Source organism: Pteropus vampyrus, unplaced genomic scaffold (genome assembly GCF_000151845.1).
Source record: "Pteropus vampyrus isolate Shadow unplaced genomic scaffold, Pvam_2.0 Scaffold58, whole genome shotgun sequence".
Lineage (NCBI taxonomy): Eukaryota > Metazoa > Chordata > Mammalia > Chiroptera > Pteropodidae > Pteropus > Pteropus vampyrus.
In genome coordinates, this window is record NW_011888839.1 from 8,512,636 (window position 1) to 8,531,205 (window position 18,570).

The following is an 18,570-nucleotide window of genomic DNA, read 5'->3' on the forward strand; positions in this document are numbered from 1 at the left end:
CATACACAGTTGAGAATTATTAAACTAAACCAATGGTTTTCAATGTGTGGTCACATAGAAACCTGTTAGAAATGCAAATTTGGGGGCTCCAACCAGACCTATTGAATCAACTTTGGGTATGGGGCCCAGGAATATGTTTTAACAACACTCAAAGGATTCTGATATAAAATTAAGTTTAAGAACATTGGCACAAAACTAATGTTAGCACTATTTGATTAAAGGACCACTGCATCAGAATAATCTGGGATCTTGTTAAATGCACATTTTTAAGTTAACACCACCACCCCCCAACCACCAAAACTTTAAAATTTTTCTGAGGATATGGATCAGTAAAGTGTGTGTGTGTGTGTGTGTGTGTGTGTGTGTGTGATGTATGTGTGTTTCACAAGCACCCAGTTACTCTTAAGCATTTACAATTTTGAAATTAATTACCCTACTCTCCAACTTCTGAAGCCCCAGTGTAAACTTGCCCATGGTATCTTGTGCCAAAGATTTTAATATCAATCAATGCAACCAAAAGAATGAACTTCTGACATGTTCTTAAACATAGTATGACTAATAATCTTCACAAAGATCCTTAAGAGAGACAGAACTGGCATATCCTCATTTTATAGGCCACATGGCAGCTGGAAATTCTAACCAAAGCCAAGTGCTTTTTCTTCTATCCCAATGAGGTATAAGGCCAAAAGTTACTATTATGTGCTGCCTTGACATCTGGGAAAGACTGAGAGGGCCTCAAATAGCCTAATCGCAAGTCCCCTAGCCAAACAACCCTCTACATCATGAGGACTAGGCACAGTGACTGCCTATGCCTGAGAAGTCGGCTTCAGTTCCCTGCCAGCCTATGGAATTATTCAAACAAGCCAATCACATTGTCCTGCAGGAAACAGGGGGTATACTACACCCTAGGTACTACAAACTCTGCTTCCCACAGTCCATGCCTGTTCACTGTTTTCCCAAGTGCAACCCCATGTGACCTTGGGAAGCAGGTAGTGCCCTCCTCCCCCAAAACTGTTAAACTGCTGTCAATCTCATCTGTCTAATGCCAAGTGTCATGTGTTTGCCTATCTTCATATCTAAGGTAGGAATCCTTCCCTCATCAATGGGATAAAGAAGAGGTGATCAAAACACCCAATAAAGTTGATGGCTAAATGATATATAATGGGGGTACATTTCTGTACTAATATAGACATAAAAGTAACATTAATCGAGCACCCAGCATATACAAGGTACTATACTTTATATACAATATTCCAAGGCTCACATTAGGTATTGTTCTCATTGTAGGGTAGAAGAACACAAGCTCCTAAAAAGCTAATTAACATTATTAAATCAATTGTAAGGTGTGATAGTAAATTTATGGGTCAATTTGACTGGACCACAGGGTACCCAGATATCTGATTAAACACTATTTCTGGCTGTGTCTGTGAGGGTATTTCTAGAAAAGGTTAGAATTTAAATTGATCAACTGAGTAAATCAGATTGCCCTCACCAATGTTGGGTGGCATCATAAAATCCATTGAAGGCCTGAATAGAACAAAAAGGCCAAGGAAGATTGGATTTGTGCCTCCCTTCTCCACCACTCCGCCCGCTCCACACCCCCCACCCCTCCACCCACCTCACCACCACCACCACCTCCCACCCCCATATTAGTCATAAATCTTCTACCCTCAGCTCTCCTGGTTCTCAAGCCTTCTAGCTATACTACCAGCTTTCCTGGGTCTCTAGCTTGTAGACAACAGATTCCAGAATTCTCAGCTTCCATAATCCTATGAGACAATACCTTGTAATAAATCATTGATAGATAGATGATAGATAGATAGATAGATAGATAGATAGATAGATAGATAGATAGATAGATAGATAGACAGATATTTAGATGATGGATAATCTCTATAGGTAGGTATCTATAGATACAGAACCTTGCTTCTGTTTCTCTGGAGAACTCTAATACATAAAGGCATGTCCAAGTATATCGGATGATTCTTTATGTAGCAAATGGCAAAATAAAACTCAAATCACAATAGGATTTATTGTCTCCTTTATCTCAAAGTCCAAAGGAGGGCTGGCCTCAGGCAATCCCTGATTTGAGGCTTAAGTGGTATACACATTTCTTGGCCTTGTTTCTTCTAATAGTTGACTTCAACTCAAGTTGCTCTCTTTGTGGGCAGCAAAGTAGTTGCAGTAGTCTCCAGCCAGTGTAAAGGAAAAGTACTTGCCCCTTCTGGAGATTACACCTCTTTAGCAGCCTACTTTCTTTTGGTACAATCTGATGACCTGAAAATAGGCTTATGGGCTAAGCAGTCATAAGCTGTTGTTGACTAAACTTGGTGTTTCTTTGTCAATATAATTAACTGCCTAAAAAATATAGGGGCAGGTTATATGCTAACTGGTCAGTCCCATGAGCTAGTAACTATACCCAGAGATCTGCTAACACAAGGTCTAGAAACAGAAAATGTAGTTTATTCACAATAAATCTCTGGTGCTCTTCCCATTCCCTTAGCTCTGTTTCTTACTCCCATCTTGTCCTCTGCTCCACAGAAGTATGAAATGTTTAGATGAAATAGGGGTACTCTATGAATCTGCCTAATCCACAGGTTGCATTCGCACAATGGTAGTGACTGTCCCATTTGTCCAGGCAGGGCCACTCATGCTTTTCCAGGGTTCCAAGTTTACCTTCTACTGTGATGTTACCTCCATGGCTCCATCAGTACTAATCTTGGCTAGGAGTTGACCATTTAGCTTTTTACACTTGCTGGCTCTGGGGAATCAGTCTATCAGTTGTCTTGAATTATAGGCCCCAAGCAGAAAGAGCTTTCCTTTGAAAAAGCCATGTTCTCTTCCTCTCTGAAGTCAGTAAGGCTAATTTCAGCCCTAGTTTATCTCTATTCTATAGACCTCACTGAAGACTTCAGAATGTAGCAAACATGCTCCATCATCCTGAAGTTTTCCTACCTTTTTCTCCACTGCTGCTAATGTGGTAGACATAGATTCCAAAGGTTCAATAGGCATAGATTTAACTACTACCTAAGAAGGATAGGCAACATTCATGCCTAAAAGAGATGGAGACTCTATCTGCCCATCTCTTTGCTTCAGTTTATCTAATTCTACTCTTCAAAGAACTGATACATTCCTTTTTGCTTAACCTGGAGGCGGGGGCCTAAAAATCTAGGTAAAGTGAAAAAGAATGTTATCAGTTCATGTAAGTTCAGTCCATGGGCAAGAGGCTGGTTATATCACTAGGTTCTAGTTTAGTTTATGCCTCACACAAGGAGGACTTTGTCCAGTGGGACACTGCAAAGTAGAAATGAAGTCAGAAAAGAAGCAAGAAAAAATGTGAGGCACAGATTGAGAACTTAAGCAGCAGAAAATAAGAGCCAGAAATAATTACATTAATTAACTTCATCCCCAAATAATTCTCCAAAATGCTGAGAAATTTACTAGATAACATATTGGGGTAGGTGATGTTAATTTTACCTTAATATTATGACACAAAGTGACTTAAGACCTGGGGTCATGAGACTAAGAAATGCACTATAGATGGAAAAGAACAGGTATTTTCCTTACCAAGGCTTTATAAATATTACCAAATGCAATGCTCATAGAAATCCAGTGGATTTATATTTTCTATGTCATTGATGTGGGAGAGTTCTGACAGTAACCTGCTCGACAACACGTAGCCAGTGGCAGAGCTTGGCAGAGCTAGGAGTTCAACTGAGGGTCTATCTACCCTAAAGTCTTCACTTTCCTCTCAAGGTTAGTGGTGCAAAGCAGTAGTTCTCAACCTTGTATTCATACCAGAATCCCCCCCAGAGAGTGTAAAACAATTTTCCATTGCCAAGTCCCAACTCAGACAAGTCAGAATCTACAGGGTTACAAATTAAGGCATCACTTTTGAGAACTACTGGGGTACAACAATAAACGTTTTAAGTTTTTGTTTTATATTATAATGGTAAGTTTTATATAGATATATCTAATCTTTTTATTTTGATATGCATGTTTTTGCCATGTGGCCATACATGAACAATCTGAACAGCTTTTGAGAGAAAGGTGTGTGCGTGTGTGTTTCAATGTGACTCTCAAGAGATATTTCACAACAACATATTGGGTAGAATTTCAAAGCATTTCCCTCATTTCTCTTTTGATTTTGAAAAAATAAAACCAAGAACAATTCTAAATTACAGCCATCTCAAACACCAAATATCGGTGTGGCCTCAGATATTTAAACAAATTTTTCCTCATTTTTTTTCTTTACATCAACCTGCCTTATAAAACTACTACGCATTTGCCAACTTCCAGATGTTTGAAAATTAGAAAATAGTATCAACAAAAATAAACCTTTATCAGCATTTTTGCAATTTAGCTCTTCATTTACATAGCCTTGTTGTTAGTTACTGGTCATGACTTTGATAGAATTATGCATAACACACAAATGACGAGAGGGAAAGAGACACTAATTTTCTTTTTCAACTCAAGTTAAGTATATAAAAGCAAAATGTATGACTACCTTGGTTTTTTTCTATAAGAGACTAAATTTGGCTCACAGCACTACTACCCCAAAATTTGAAAGACTGTTCTAACATCTTCTAAAAAGATGTAAAAATTATCTTAGCAAATCATAAAGATATTTGAATTAAACGATCTGGCATTTGCATTTCAATGGCTTGTTTCAGGCTTCACAAACAATCCAATACACATTTCTTTCAAAATGAGCTATGATAGGGAACTACAGAAATTGCTCTTGATATTAGACCCAGTGCCTTATTCATCTGGACAAGGGATAGAAAGTAATGATATCTGAGAGCAAAAAGGCGAAAATAATTGAAAGAAGTCCCTCCAATCACTCTGAGGCAAATAAACCCTCATTTATTTTAATATGGATATCAGATTGTTACTTTAATATCCCATATTAACAGTAACACCTGAACTGAAAGGCATTCACTACTAAAATAACTAAAAGGACTGAGGCCCAGGGACCATTAATCTTACTTACATTTTAATCCTTTAAATATAATTGATACTGAACTCCTAATATGCTTAGATGACCAAATTTATTTTACATGCCATACATGAGCTTATATCCATGAATATGTTGTTTTGCTGATGTTCAGTGCTCTGGTCCTCTTTTGCACACTGTATTCCATGGCTAACAGCATTAATATCAATGACGATTACCTTCAAAAACCATGTTATATAAATTTAAGGGTTTGTGACACTGTATTTTCTCCTTTCTTGGAGTTCTTTTAAAAAGAAATTACTATCTTATTTTTCTGCATTTCCACAATGTATTTTAATCAGAACTATTATAAACATGTGTATACAAACACACACATACTACACACATGTATATATTACCACAAATGCTATACAGAGCACTACTATTTTTACATTGTGATTACATCTGACTTATAGCCTGTTTGATTTGTCTGAAGTAAAGGTCATCTGACTACTTTTTATGGTAGAGAATTACTGAGTCAATCAAACACCACAGTATTTCCTTGCAAGAATGTATATATTATATTGTTTATACAATCTTCTCTATTTCTCCAGCATTTATCGCACTAGTATAAGAAAACTTAAAAAGAAAAAAACTACTTGTCTTTTTATATACAATTGTCACCCAGAATGTTTTTTACATTAAACTAAGATATATACCAAACTATATTTGTAATTTAAATATACTTCATTTTTTTCAAAGGATGTATGATTTGTTTTAGATTTTTACATGCTAGTCATATATACTGTTGAAAATTTGATGATAATATGTCACAAGAAGATGAAAATGGTAAGATGAATTTATTTTTTAAATTACAGTATGTAGCATAGTTAGCTAACAGAGACAAACTTAAAGCTTCCCATAATTGGAGAATATTAGAAAGAAAATGTAATACCATTATATAAATTATGGTATTCTTTCACCTTTCAATGAGGGTCATCTTTCTTGGAAAGAAAGGCATACAAATTTTGTAAGAATATACCAGAAAAGACATCGAAAATGCGTAGAGACACTTACATGCACGAAAGGTTTAAGAAAAACTAAGACTTTTGTCTGGTGAAACTACTCTCATTACAAGGATAAAACTCAAATCTGTACACCTCTGGCCTCTGTTTCTCTGCCTATCTCCCAGAAATCTCTCAGATGTCTTGCTGCTATCTCAATTGCATGAAAGTCTTGTCAGTCAATAACATCATTAAGTATCACTGGGTGCTTAATAAATGTTTCTGAGCATTATGACAGGTACCCTAAGGAGATGCAATAGAAATAGAAGATATAGCCTCTAACACCGAGGAACTTTCAATAATACTGATTATGCATGTTATACAAATGGACTAAAACAGGGTTTCCCAAAAAGATATAAATTATTGCAAATTAAAACAGTGCAAATAATTTACATATGCTGAGGTAATTCAGTGGGTGATCTGAGAGAGGCAATCAGAATGTTTTGAATCATGTTTTAAATGACCAAAATACATGGATTAATAAGCTGAAAAAGGAGAGTGCTTCAGAGAGTAGAAAACTTACATAAAATGATGGAAGAAAATAAATCCTGAAGCAGTGTGGGTGGAACTAGAATCCGAAAGACTAAGTAGCAGGCTATTGGTCTGACTTGCTCGTCTGTCTCTTTTACAGTACACTTACTAATTTATTATCTGATTGGTATGGTCTAGAGCAGAATCTCCAAGCTTTTGTCCTTCACTGACCCTTTTCATGAGGACAACAACCCTTTAAAAAAACAATGCCTCTCCAACCCACTTCCTGCTACCACTATCCATTAAAAATACAAAATTAATGGGGGAAAAGATGTTACTTGTTATTAATGCCCATCTGTCTTCAATGAAATACCATAAATAAGTTCCTTTGTACTCAAAAAAGAAAAGGCATTATTGTATCATTAACATAAATGTAATGGAGATGACACTGTGGACTGCTACAGGGACTCTCATAGTCCTCTGGCCTCCCCACACCACACTTACAGAATGAGAACCCTAAAATAAAAATAAAGAAACATGAATTACCTTTTACTAGTACCAAAACCTCACCATATGGTGTTGTTATTATAGTAATAGTAGCAGTAAAGGTCATGGTGGTAGTAGTAATTTATATTGATTACATTTACAATGTGGCAGATACCATTAGAAGCACTTTATACATATTATTTAGTCCTAACAACCACTAATAATCATTATTGTTCCCTTTTTTTTTTTAACCCTAATAAGTAACTTCCCCAAAGACACATGACAGGTGGGTAGTATGTGGGGTGTTAAATGCAATGGCAGAGCAAATGCTTTTAGACATGACACTTGACTACCATGTGCCTACTCCAGAAACACTGGTCCTCAAATTCTAACTGAAAATAATACCTGTTCTCTTACCTGCCTCTTAAAAATATAATAAGGATTAATTTGATGTCTGTAAAGTGTTTCGACCACCCCATAAAAACACCCATTGATAACTACTCTTTAATTTCCATTTCCTCTTGTACCACATCTTCAATTATAGTATCTCACAGGTATGCAATCTTATAAATTATAGTATCTCATTGGTATGCAATCTTATATCCAATTGACTTTACTTTCTCTCATACCACATTCAGGTTGAAATCAGTTGCTATTTCATCACAGAAACATCATCCCTAAAAGTCACTCATTTTATTCTAATTTTTGATGCTTAAACCATCATTATTCTCAGTTATTGTAATCTCCATAGAGTACTGCATTTTACCTGGTGAAGAGGAAATTTTAATGAAAATTGGGTCCTAATACCCATCAGGGAAGAAAGAAAAAGTTCATGTACTAATCAAGAAACAAATAATTTCATTCAAATATGCACATTCTTAAATTGCTCTCAGTTTTGAAATCTGTCTTAAGTCTCAATTCCACTGAGTACTTATAGGGTCTCTCTATTTTATCTCTGTACTTTCACCTTTAATAATTTCTTAAGGTAGAATTTTGGAGCAAGAAGGAACTTAAAGATAACCTAAGGCAAATCCCATTTAAGAAATGAGAAAACTAAGGATCAGAAATGTTTGATAATTTGCCCAAGGTCTAGAACTAAACCCAGGCATCATGATTTCAGACATGTACTATTTCTAATCTACGTTGCCTTCCATCTACTCCCATGACTTTAAACACTTTATGCAGATGACTTCCAAATCTTTTTTCTAATTTTACCTGCTTTCCCAAGTTCCAGGCCTGTATTTCAAACTACTTAATGGCATTTTAGGATAATGTTAAAATTGAAAACTAATTTCATCATCTCCTCACCAGAACCTATTTATCTCCATCCACTCATTGGTTCTGATGGATTACATATGGTCCAACCAGTTTAAACAAATTTGAGATCAACTAGTAATTATGTGTACAGAATATTTGCCTTAAAAACATCTTCTATGCTTATGCATCTTGGCAAACTGTGCAACAGTAGGAAGCTATAGGAATATTTGTGCATGTAGATCCATAACCAATTTTTCCTTCACTGGAAATGTTCTAGTATGACAATAATACCATAGTGGATGGATAATTAGGAACAAAGTTTACTCCAAAATGTCAAACTACTAGAACCATGTATGTCTTAAACTCTGAATCCTTGGTAGAAGCAAGGCTTATACAACACATAATATATAGGAGAAATCTGAGAGGGAATGATGATTCAGTTCTGGAGTCAATGCAGGCTCTACAAATAGTAGCTACACACATAAGTGACCCTACATCATGTAAAGCGTGCAGAAATCTAGTCTTAGCAGACATAAGAATTCATTATGGGAACTTGAAAAGATTTGCTTCAAATAGGTTAAACTTCAAATAGGTTAAACAGTCCGCCTTTTTAATTAGTAGGTAGGTTAGATTCAAAGTTCCACTTCATTTTATTCATAATAGCCAAGATATGGAAACCAACTAAGTGTCCATGGACAGATGAATGGATAAAGAAAATATGGTATATACATACAACAGAATACTATTTAGCCTTAAAGAAGGAAACCCTGCAATAGACAATAACATGGATGAACCTTAAAGACATCATGCTAGGTAAAATAAGCCAATCACTGAAAAACAAATACTGTTTGATTCTACTTTTATGGGGTATCTAAAATAGTCAAATTCATAAGTGATGTCAGCAGCATTGTGGCTTGAGAGGTCCCCTTGTCTGCTCCCTTTGAAATTACAAGTTAAACAGCTATAATTCAAGAAAGGATTCCCTGCTGAATGCTCAAACACTTTGGAGAGATCTGAGCATTGAAACATCTGAAGTTGGGTGAATTAGGGCAAACAGGGGAGGTGGGACAGAAGAGCAGAGATGGGTGCTGAAGATGCAGCCCAGAGCTCACTGCGGATTGTGGGAGAAAAGAGGAATCAGGCTACAAGTGCACTCTCTGTAGTCCGAGCATTCCTGCCTGAGTGATCAGCACATACCAGCAATTGGGGCAGAGACTGAATACAGAAGTGTGACAATCGCCATTGCCAGGCAGAAAACAAAGCCACAGAGCCTGGCTGCCTCCCGCTACACTCCCAGAACTAGCAGCAACCCCAGAAGAAACGTAGCAGTGAGTATTGGGTTACAAAGCAGACCACCTATACCCCTGAGAACAGGAGAGATAGCTCCTGAATAGCAGATGCACACAGTCACTAATCTCAGTGATGGGGTGGAGGTACAGAGGCAAGGCAGCTGAGGTCTTGCAGTTGCCATTACTTGGAAGAGAACGAAGCCACAAATACATCACTGGTCTCTCCCAGCCCACCCCACTCCCACCTCCGCCCCCACCATCAAGCCTGATCCCCATGGGGCCACCTGGGACACTTCAAACAGCACTACACTGTATTTGGCTGCTAGGGCAGCGCTGGGATTTCAGGCTCACCCACCACATTCTCCAGCAGTGGTGGTACCCTGAGACCAAAGCAACCTGATCACAGAGGAGACACCACCTTCCTGGGGAATATAAGGCATTTTTGACTGGCCAGCAGAGATTCAAGAAGCCTGAGTAGTGCAAGAGAAAAATAAAACACTTGTGCTTCAGTGCTACCTACTAAAAAAGAAAAGAACAACCTCTTTTTATCAACCTGATAAAGAAGTATCACCCTTAATAAAAAAATTTTAAAAAAAGGTAAAAAGTAATTAAACAAAAAAAGCAATAGAGTTCATTCCCACAAATGCATAGGCAGAAAAATAATTCATCAAATATCATGAACAACCAAGGTAACAAGCCAGTTCAGAAAGAAAATGAAAAATCTCTAGAAAATAAATTTAAATAAATGAAAATATTTAAATGAGATTTAAATGAGAGAGAATTCAAGATTGCAGTTCTGAAAATACTCAACAAAATGCAAGAAAACTCAGATAGGCAGTTTAATGAACTCAGAAATAAAATCAACGAACAAAAGGAATACTTTATGAAAGACACTGGAACTTTAAAAAAGAGCCAGATAGAAATTCTGGAGCTGAAGAACTCAATAAAAGATTTGAATGATGATAAAGCAAGCTTAGGAAATAGAGCTAATCAGATGGAGGAAAGAATTAATGATATCAAAGACAGAAATCTGGAAATGAAACAGACTGAAGAAGAGAGAGACTTGAGAGAAAATAAGAAAATAAGAAAGAACTCCATAAGAACTATCTGACTTGATCAGAAAAAGCAATATAAAAATAATGGCTATACCAAGGAGAAGAGAAGAAGGGAACAGAGAGGCTATTCAACCAAATAGACAATGAGAACTACCCAAATCTATGGAGAAAACTACCCAAACCTATGCAAAGAAATGAATCCTCAAGTCTAAGAAGCTAAAAGAACACCTAATTATCTCAATCCAAAAAAAGGCCTTCTCTAAGACATATTATAGAAAAACTGTCAAAAATTAATAACAAAGAAAGAATTCTCAAGGCAACCAGGGAAAAGAAGACAGTAACCTATAAAGGAAATCCCATGATACTATCATCAGATTTTTCAGCAGAAGCTCTACAAGCTAGCAGGGAGTAGAATCAAATATTTGAACTATTGAAAGCGAGAAATTACAGCCAAGAATAATAAATCCAGCAGTTCTCCTTTAGATATGAAGGAGAAGGAAAGACCTTTTCAGACATATAGAAGTCGAGAAAATTTTCGACTACAAGGCCTGCATTATAAGAAATACTGAAGGGGGTTATTCTACCTGAAACCAAAAAGCAAAAGGATACAAAACTATGAATAAGATGACTGACAGAAGCAGGAATTTGCAACCCTTATTCAGAATAGGGCAATATACACTTAAACATAACATAAAGGTTAAAGGAAATAAAAACATTTTTTTTAAAAGAGAGAAGATGACAATGGCTACTGCAACTCAAAAATGAACTCACAGAAGAAATAAGGATAATGTGTGACAACAAAAACATAAAAGGAGAGGGGATAAAGGTCTGAATTTGCAAAGGGGAATGGACGTAAGATGCATACAGAACAAAAATGACAAGTAGATATATGAAGCTTCCTTTTACCTAAACTTAAACTTAATTGTAACCACACATACAAAAAGAATCCAGAACTGAGACATATAACATATAAAAAAGAGGAAACAGAGGGAGGAAACAGAGACATATAACATATAAAAAAGAGGACAGACATATAACATATTAAAAAGAGGAAACAGAGGGAAAACTAAAACAGACAGGAAGACAATAGCAAAGAAACAATGGAGACATCAAGCTACCAGAAAACAAAAGATAAAATGCTACAGGAAATCTTCATATATCAATAATCATCCTAAATGTAAATGAACTCTACTCACCAATAAAAAGGCACAAAGCAGCAGATTTGATCCAAAAAAAAAAAACACCAATCATATTCTGCCTTCAAGAGACACATCACAGTTACAAAGACAAATATGGAATCAAAGTAAAAGGGTGGAAAATGATACTGTAAGCAAATGGCATCTAGAGAAAAGCAGGTATAGCCATATTTATATCTGATGAAATAGACTTCAAGATAAAAAAAGGCAACAAGAGATGAAGGTGAACATTTCATAATGATAATGGGGACAATACATCAAGAAGACATAACACAAATGAATATACATGCTCCCAATCAGAGAGTACCAAAATATATAAAGCAAATACTAACAGAACAAAAAGGAGAAACTGAAAAAATATAATTATAGTAGAGGCCTTAAATACCCCATTGGCAGCTATGGATAAATCATCCAATCAGAAAATCAATAAGAAAATATCAGCCGTAAATTATATTAGATCATATGGACATAATTGACATTTGTAGAGCCTTTCATCCCAAAACACATAACATATTATACATTCTTCTCTAGTGCACATGGAACATTCTCAAGAATAGACCATATGTTGGGACACAAAATTAGCCTCAACAAATTTAAGAAGATTGAAATCATACCAAGCACATTCTCTGACCACAGTGCATTAAAATTGGAGATCAATTGCAACAAGAAAGTGGGAGAAAACCATAAACATGTGGAAATTAAACAACAGGCTACTAAAGAACAACTGGGTTAAAGAATAAATAAAAGAGGAGATCAAAAGATACACAGAAACAAATGAGAATAAAATAAAACATATCAAAACTTTTGGGACATAGCAGAAGCGATAATAAGAGGAAAGTTTACAGGTCTATATCAAGAAACAGGAAAAATCCCAAATGAACAACCTAAAATTACATCTTAAAAAACTAGAAAGAGAACCAATGAAATCCAAAGTCAGCAGAAGGAAGGAAATAATAAAAATTAGTTCAGAATTAAATGAAATTGAGAATGGAAGGCAATAGGAAAAAAATAATGCAACAAAGAGCTGATTATTTGAAAAGATAAAAAAGAAGATATTAAAAAAGATAATCTCCTGGCTAGACTCACTCCTTTAAGGAGAAAAAAAAAAATCAAATCAGAAATGTAAGAAGAGAAGTTACAACGGACACAGCAGAAATGCAAAGGATTATATAAGAATACTATGAAAGACTATATGCCACCAAATTCAATAACCTAGAAGACATGGACAAGTTCTTAGAAATACACAACCTTCCTAGACTGAATCATGAAGAACTAGAAAATTTAAATAGACCAATCAACAGTAAGGAAATTGAAACAATCATCAACACTCTCCCAAAAAGTAAACATCCAGGACCAGACGGCTTTACTAGTGAATTCTACCAAACATTCAAAGATGATTTAATATCTGTCTTTCTCAAACTCTTCCAAAAAGTTGAAGAAGAGGCAATACTTCCTAACTCATTTTATAAGGCTACCATTACCCTGAGAGCAAAACCCTGTAAGGATATCACAAAAAAAAAAAAAAAGAAAGAAAGAAAACTACAGACCAATATCTCTGATGAATACAGATGCAAAAATCCTAAACAAAACACTAGTAAATCGAATATAACAATACACTAAAAAGATTATACATCATGATTAAGTGGGGTTCATTTCATGGGCACAAGGATGGTTCCAGATACTCAAATAGATCAATGTGATACGTCACATAAACAAAACAAAGAATAAAAATTATGTGATCATATCAATTGATACAAGGAAAGCATTTGACAAGATACAGCATCCATTTATGATTAAAACACTTAATAAAATGGGTATAAAAGGAAAGTACCTCAACATAACAAAGGCCATATATGACAAACCTTCAGCTAATATCATACTTAATGGTGAAAAACTGAAAGCTTATTTTCTAAGATCAGGAACAAGACAAGGCCGTCAACTATCACCACTCTAATTAAACATCGTATTGAAGTCTTAGCTAAAGTGATCAGGCAAGAAAAAGAAATAAAAGGCATTCAAATTGGGAACGAAAAAGCCAAATTGTCACTTTTTACAGGCAACATTATTCTTTACATAGAAAATCCTAAAGACTCCACCAAAAACCTATTAGAAATAATAAACAAATACAGTAAAGTTGCAGGATACAAAATCAATCTATAAAAATCCATTGTATTCCTATGAAATGAAATTTCAGAAAGAGAAATGGAAAAAACAAGTCCCTTTGCAATTTCAACAAAAAGAATAAAATACCTAAGAACAAACTGAACAAAGAATGTGAAAAACCTATACACTGAAAACTACAAGATATGATTAAAAGAAATTGCAAAAGACATAAAGAAAAGGAAAGATATCCCATGTTCTTGATAGAAGAATCAACATAGCTAAAATAGTCCTATTACCTATGAAAATCCCAATTCCACATTTTTTTTAAAAGAAGAACAAAATATCATTAGATTTGTATAGAATCACAAAAGACCTCAAATAGCCAAAGTAATCCTGAGGAAAATGAACAAGGCCATAGATATTACATTGCCTGACTTCAAATTATACTACAAAGCAACAATAATCAAAACAGCATGGTATTGACAGAAAAACAGACACACAGACCAATGGAACAGAATTGAGAGCCCAGAAATAAAACCACTTACATGTGTACAAATAATTTTTGACAAAGGAGCCAAAAACATACAATGGGGGAAAAAAACTCTCTTCAAAAAATGATGCTGGGAAAATTGGAAAGCTACATGTAATTTAATGAAACTAGACTGTTATCTGTCACAATACACCAAAATTTACTCGAAATGGATCAAAAACTTAAATATAATACTCGAAACAATAAATTGCATAGACAAAAACATACGTACTAAACTCATGGACCTTGGATTTAGAAAAGATTTTATGAATTTGACTTCAAAAACAAGGGAAGTAAAAGCAAAAATAAATGAATGGGACTATATCAAACTAAAAAGCCATTGCACAGCAAAACAACAACAACAACAAAACAAAGAAGCAACCAACTGAATGGGAGAAGATATTTGCAAACAACACCTCCTATAAGGGGCTAAAATCCAAAATACATAAAGAGCTCATACACTTCAACACCAAAAAAACAAACAAGCCAATTAAAAAATGGGAAAAGGATTTAAACAGACATTTCTCCCAAGAAGACAAATGGCCAACAGATATATGAGAAGATGCTCAGCTTCATCAAAATCACGATGAGATACCACCTCATACCTGTTAGAAAAGTTATTATCAACATGACAAGTAATAAATGTTGGGTAGGTTGTGGAGAAAAAGGAACCCTCATACACTACTGGTGGTAACGTAAATTGATACAGCCACTATGGAAAACAGTATGGAGGTTCCTCAAAAAATTAAGAATAGAATTACCATATGACCCAGCAATCCCTTTTCTGAAAAGAAAAAAAAATTGAAAACACTTATCCATGAAGATATATGCACCCCTATGTTCACTGCAGCATTATTCACAGTGGCCAAGACATGGACACAACCAGAGTATCTTCTGATAGATGTGAGATATTTCTAGAGATCTGCTGTAAAACACTGTACCTATAGTCAACAATACTCTATTATACACTTAAAAAATTAAGAGGGTAGATTTCATGATAAGTATTCTTAGCACAATAAAATAAAGTTTAAAAAAAAAGAGGGAAGTCGTTTGTTGATAAGCCCACTCGTTGTCACTAATTTTGAGAAAGCAGAGTGTAGGTTTATCCGAAGTTTAACACAAGAAAAAAAGTAAGAATGGGTTCTGGGAGCAGATAGGAGATGTATCATTCTCTTGGACTAAAGGGAAAGAAAAATGCAATATTTCCAAGAAGAGCAAGTATTTTGAGTCTTGTGCCTAGAACACTGGCTCTAAGAATCTGATTTGTATAGAAACAGCAGAAAAACAGGATACGCTTATCTATAAAACATACATGCACATACACACCCCAAATTCATAATTATGTAAATAAAAACGATTTCTAGAACTTTTGAAGGTGATAGAAAGTTCTGTAGAAACAGTTTAACACCCAGTTTTTAAAAGCTCTATTTTATTTTTTTTCTTAATGTTAAGGTAAGAATTGTGACAAAGAGAAGGAAGCTCAGATCCAGTAGGATTTCACATCTGAGAAGATAAAAGAGAAATGGGTCCCAGCAGTTGCCTCATAAAATCCAGATGAAGAGACAAGAAATGCCAAATGAAAGTGAAAACAGAGTGGGGTCTTTCTTCTGAAGGTAATGAGGTTGCAGAAAGAGATGCTTGTGTTGTCTCAGAAGTAGTGAAGTAATCTAAGGACCAGAGAATTCAAAAGCAAGGTAAAACTAGGTTTAGGAAGAACACATAGCAAAGGCCCTGTGGTGCTCACTAGATCCCTAAGAGCACACCAGGGAAGCATTTACAGCAGCAGCTCCCACCCTGAAGTCTTCTGAGGGAAATGTTAGCATCTGAATGAAACAAATATGTCTGGAGGTAGGGAGAGAATCCTGAGGGGAGGGTGGAGACCATTAGAACATAAAGGGATTTCTGGGCAGTATAAATTAGCATCAAATGTAGTTCAGAAATGAAAAGGTGGCCTTAGAATGTTGAAGATCTTACTTGAATGGGAGAAAAAAAATTGAGATAAATAATATTAGGAATATGAGAAATGAAAAAAATAAGGAAGAAAAAAATTAAATCTACAACATTTTTGGTTCACTAAAATTTTAAACTTTCCTCTGGCTTTTACCATGTTTAGAATTTGGAAAGATTTAACAAAGGTTAAGTATAAATAATTTGAGGATGAGTTGGGTAACCATTCTAAATTACTTATCAGACTCAAGAAAGATAAAATGGTTCCCAAAGCAGATTTGATGTGCTCATCCACCCTGGATCTTCATAAACATATGCAATAGGTATCAGAGGAGTTATAATAGATAATGAAAGCAATAAAACAGTGTATCTCATATACACTTAGTTGTATTCCCATTTGCTTGATTCTAAGAATAATGAGGTGAAAAAATGATGAGAGAGAACAATCACTGGACATAAGAGCCTATATGATAATAGTAAGTTTCCTAATAAATCTCTAGGTATACCTTAAAAGCAAGCAAAAAAAAGAATTAAAATGGTTTCTGGAAAGAAAAAAAGTAAATAGAAACAAGATATATTACAGGAAAATGTGAAGGAAGGGAAAATTTGAATAGATGATTGTATGTGACAAAAGGTATTGAGATTTGTAAAGCAAATAAAAAATTTTATCTATCGAATCTGGTTTGACTCTCTGTACATCATACTTATGAATTACAGGCCTGTCTCAAAGTATCCCAATTCCAAGCATGCTTATTTATTATTTTAGTGTTTGTTAAATATACTAATAAATGTATGTTAAATTTATGTAAGTTATATGTCTCAGAAAAAATAAATTCCAAACCAGACATACATACTTCTAAATCTAAAATCAGGATATATGGCTTAACCAAAAAATACATATATATATTTTTGATTCAGAAAATAGCTTTCTCCAAACATAAGGAGAAAGGAGTTTTAAAACACTTAATTGAACATGCATTTAAGCTTACACCATAAAAAAAAAGTCTCTAGAGTTACTTATTTTATGTTGTAGTTGATGCTGTGGGCCCTGCCGCTTTTCAGGCTGGTGCCCCTACTTCCCAGCTCTGTAAGAGTAGGTTGGTAATAGTTCACAGCTGCCCCCATTTCCAGGAGAATAAACAAAGGGAATTGCCTCACCAGGGAGGTTATGCCCTCCAGCACCACCACTATTGAAATCTCAACCAACAATTAACTTATATATGAGCAATAAGTCCATCCATTTGCCTAAAAGCAGGAACAGATCTTTAGTGCAGTTCTTACCCCAGAGTGTCTGCATGGGATCAGAGTGAAGCCAATCTCTAGTGGAGATACTTTCCTGCTTACCTTTATCAGGTCCTTTACCCATCATCCCTCTTTCTCCTCCTCCTGAGGGACCTCTTTCAGTTAAGCACTTAAACAAGAATTCTGTCTCAGCCTCTGCCTATAGGAGCACTCAATATCAAATAAGAAGTAAGGTTAAAAATACATACATATATATATATCTAGGTATAGATCATGAGTCTTTTTATCCAACACTGCTTAATTAAAACTAAGCTTTCCTTCTACACGCAAGAAAACTTTTACCTTATCTAATGCATACTAACTACTTCCAGACGTAAACAGAGGAGAGCTGCAAGTGCCTGACAAACCTCTTCAAGTTTTTTGACATTAAAAAAAGTGACAATGACCTGTACAGCAGAAATGTGTTCACTTAAAAAACAAGAAACATTTACTTTTACTTCTTTCTACATTTACTTTTACTTCTTTTATGTGTATCTAAAAAAGCAAACAAATTCTACATCATCACCCTTTCTCTCTCCTCAAGCTCTTGCATATTTTCTGCCCCAAAAGTTGTTTCACTTATCAATACAATCAGCATTTTCCTTTGTGGCAGGTTCTACTATCCCTCAAACAGGCAAAGTTTAATGCAGATAACTCTCTCACTGCTACTTTCTTCTGATTCAACAAATCCAAAATCTGTAGTGACTTGTTCTTTTAATTAGATGTATAAATAAAAATACACAAATCATAAGCATAGAGTTCCATGAATTTTGACAATTATAACCACGTATGTTATAACCATTAGGCCAATGAAGATATAGAATATTTCCATCAACTGAAAAGTCCCCTCCTTCTCTTTTCCAGTCTATCTCCAAGCCTCACTTAGAAAATCACTGTTCTATCATTATACATTAACTTCATCTGTTCTTCTCTCCTGCTTTGGAACAGCTTTATTG

At 35.2% G+C, this 18,570-nt stretch overlaps 1 pseudogene; it reads left to right on the plus strand.

Annotated features, from left to right (window-relative positions):
• LOC105292525 overlaps window positions 1–2,310 on the plus strand; it is a 105,254-nt pseudogene extending 102,944 nt beyond the window's left edge.
• The last annotated feature ends 16,260 nt before the right edge of the window (window positions 2,311–18,570 follow it).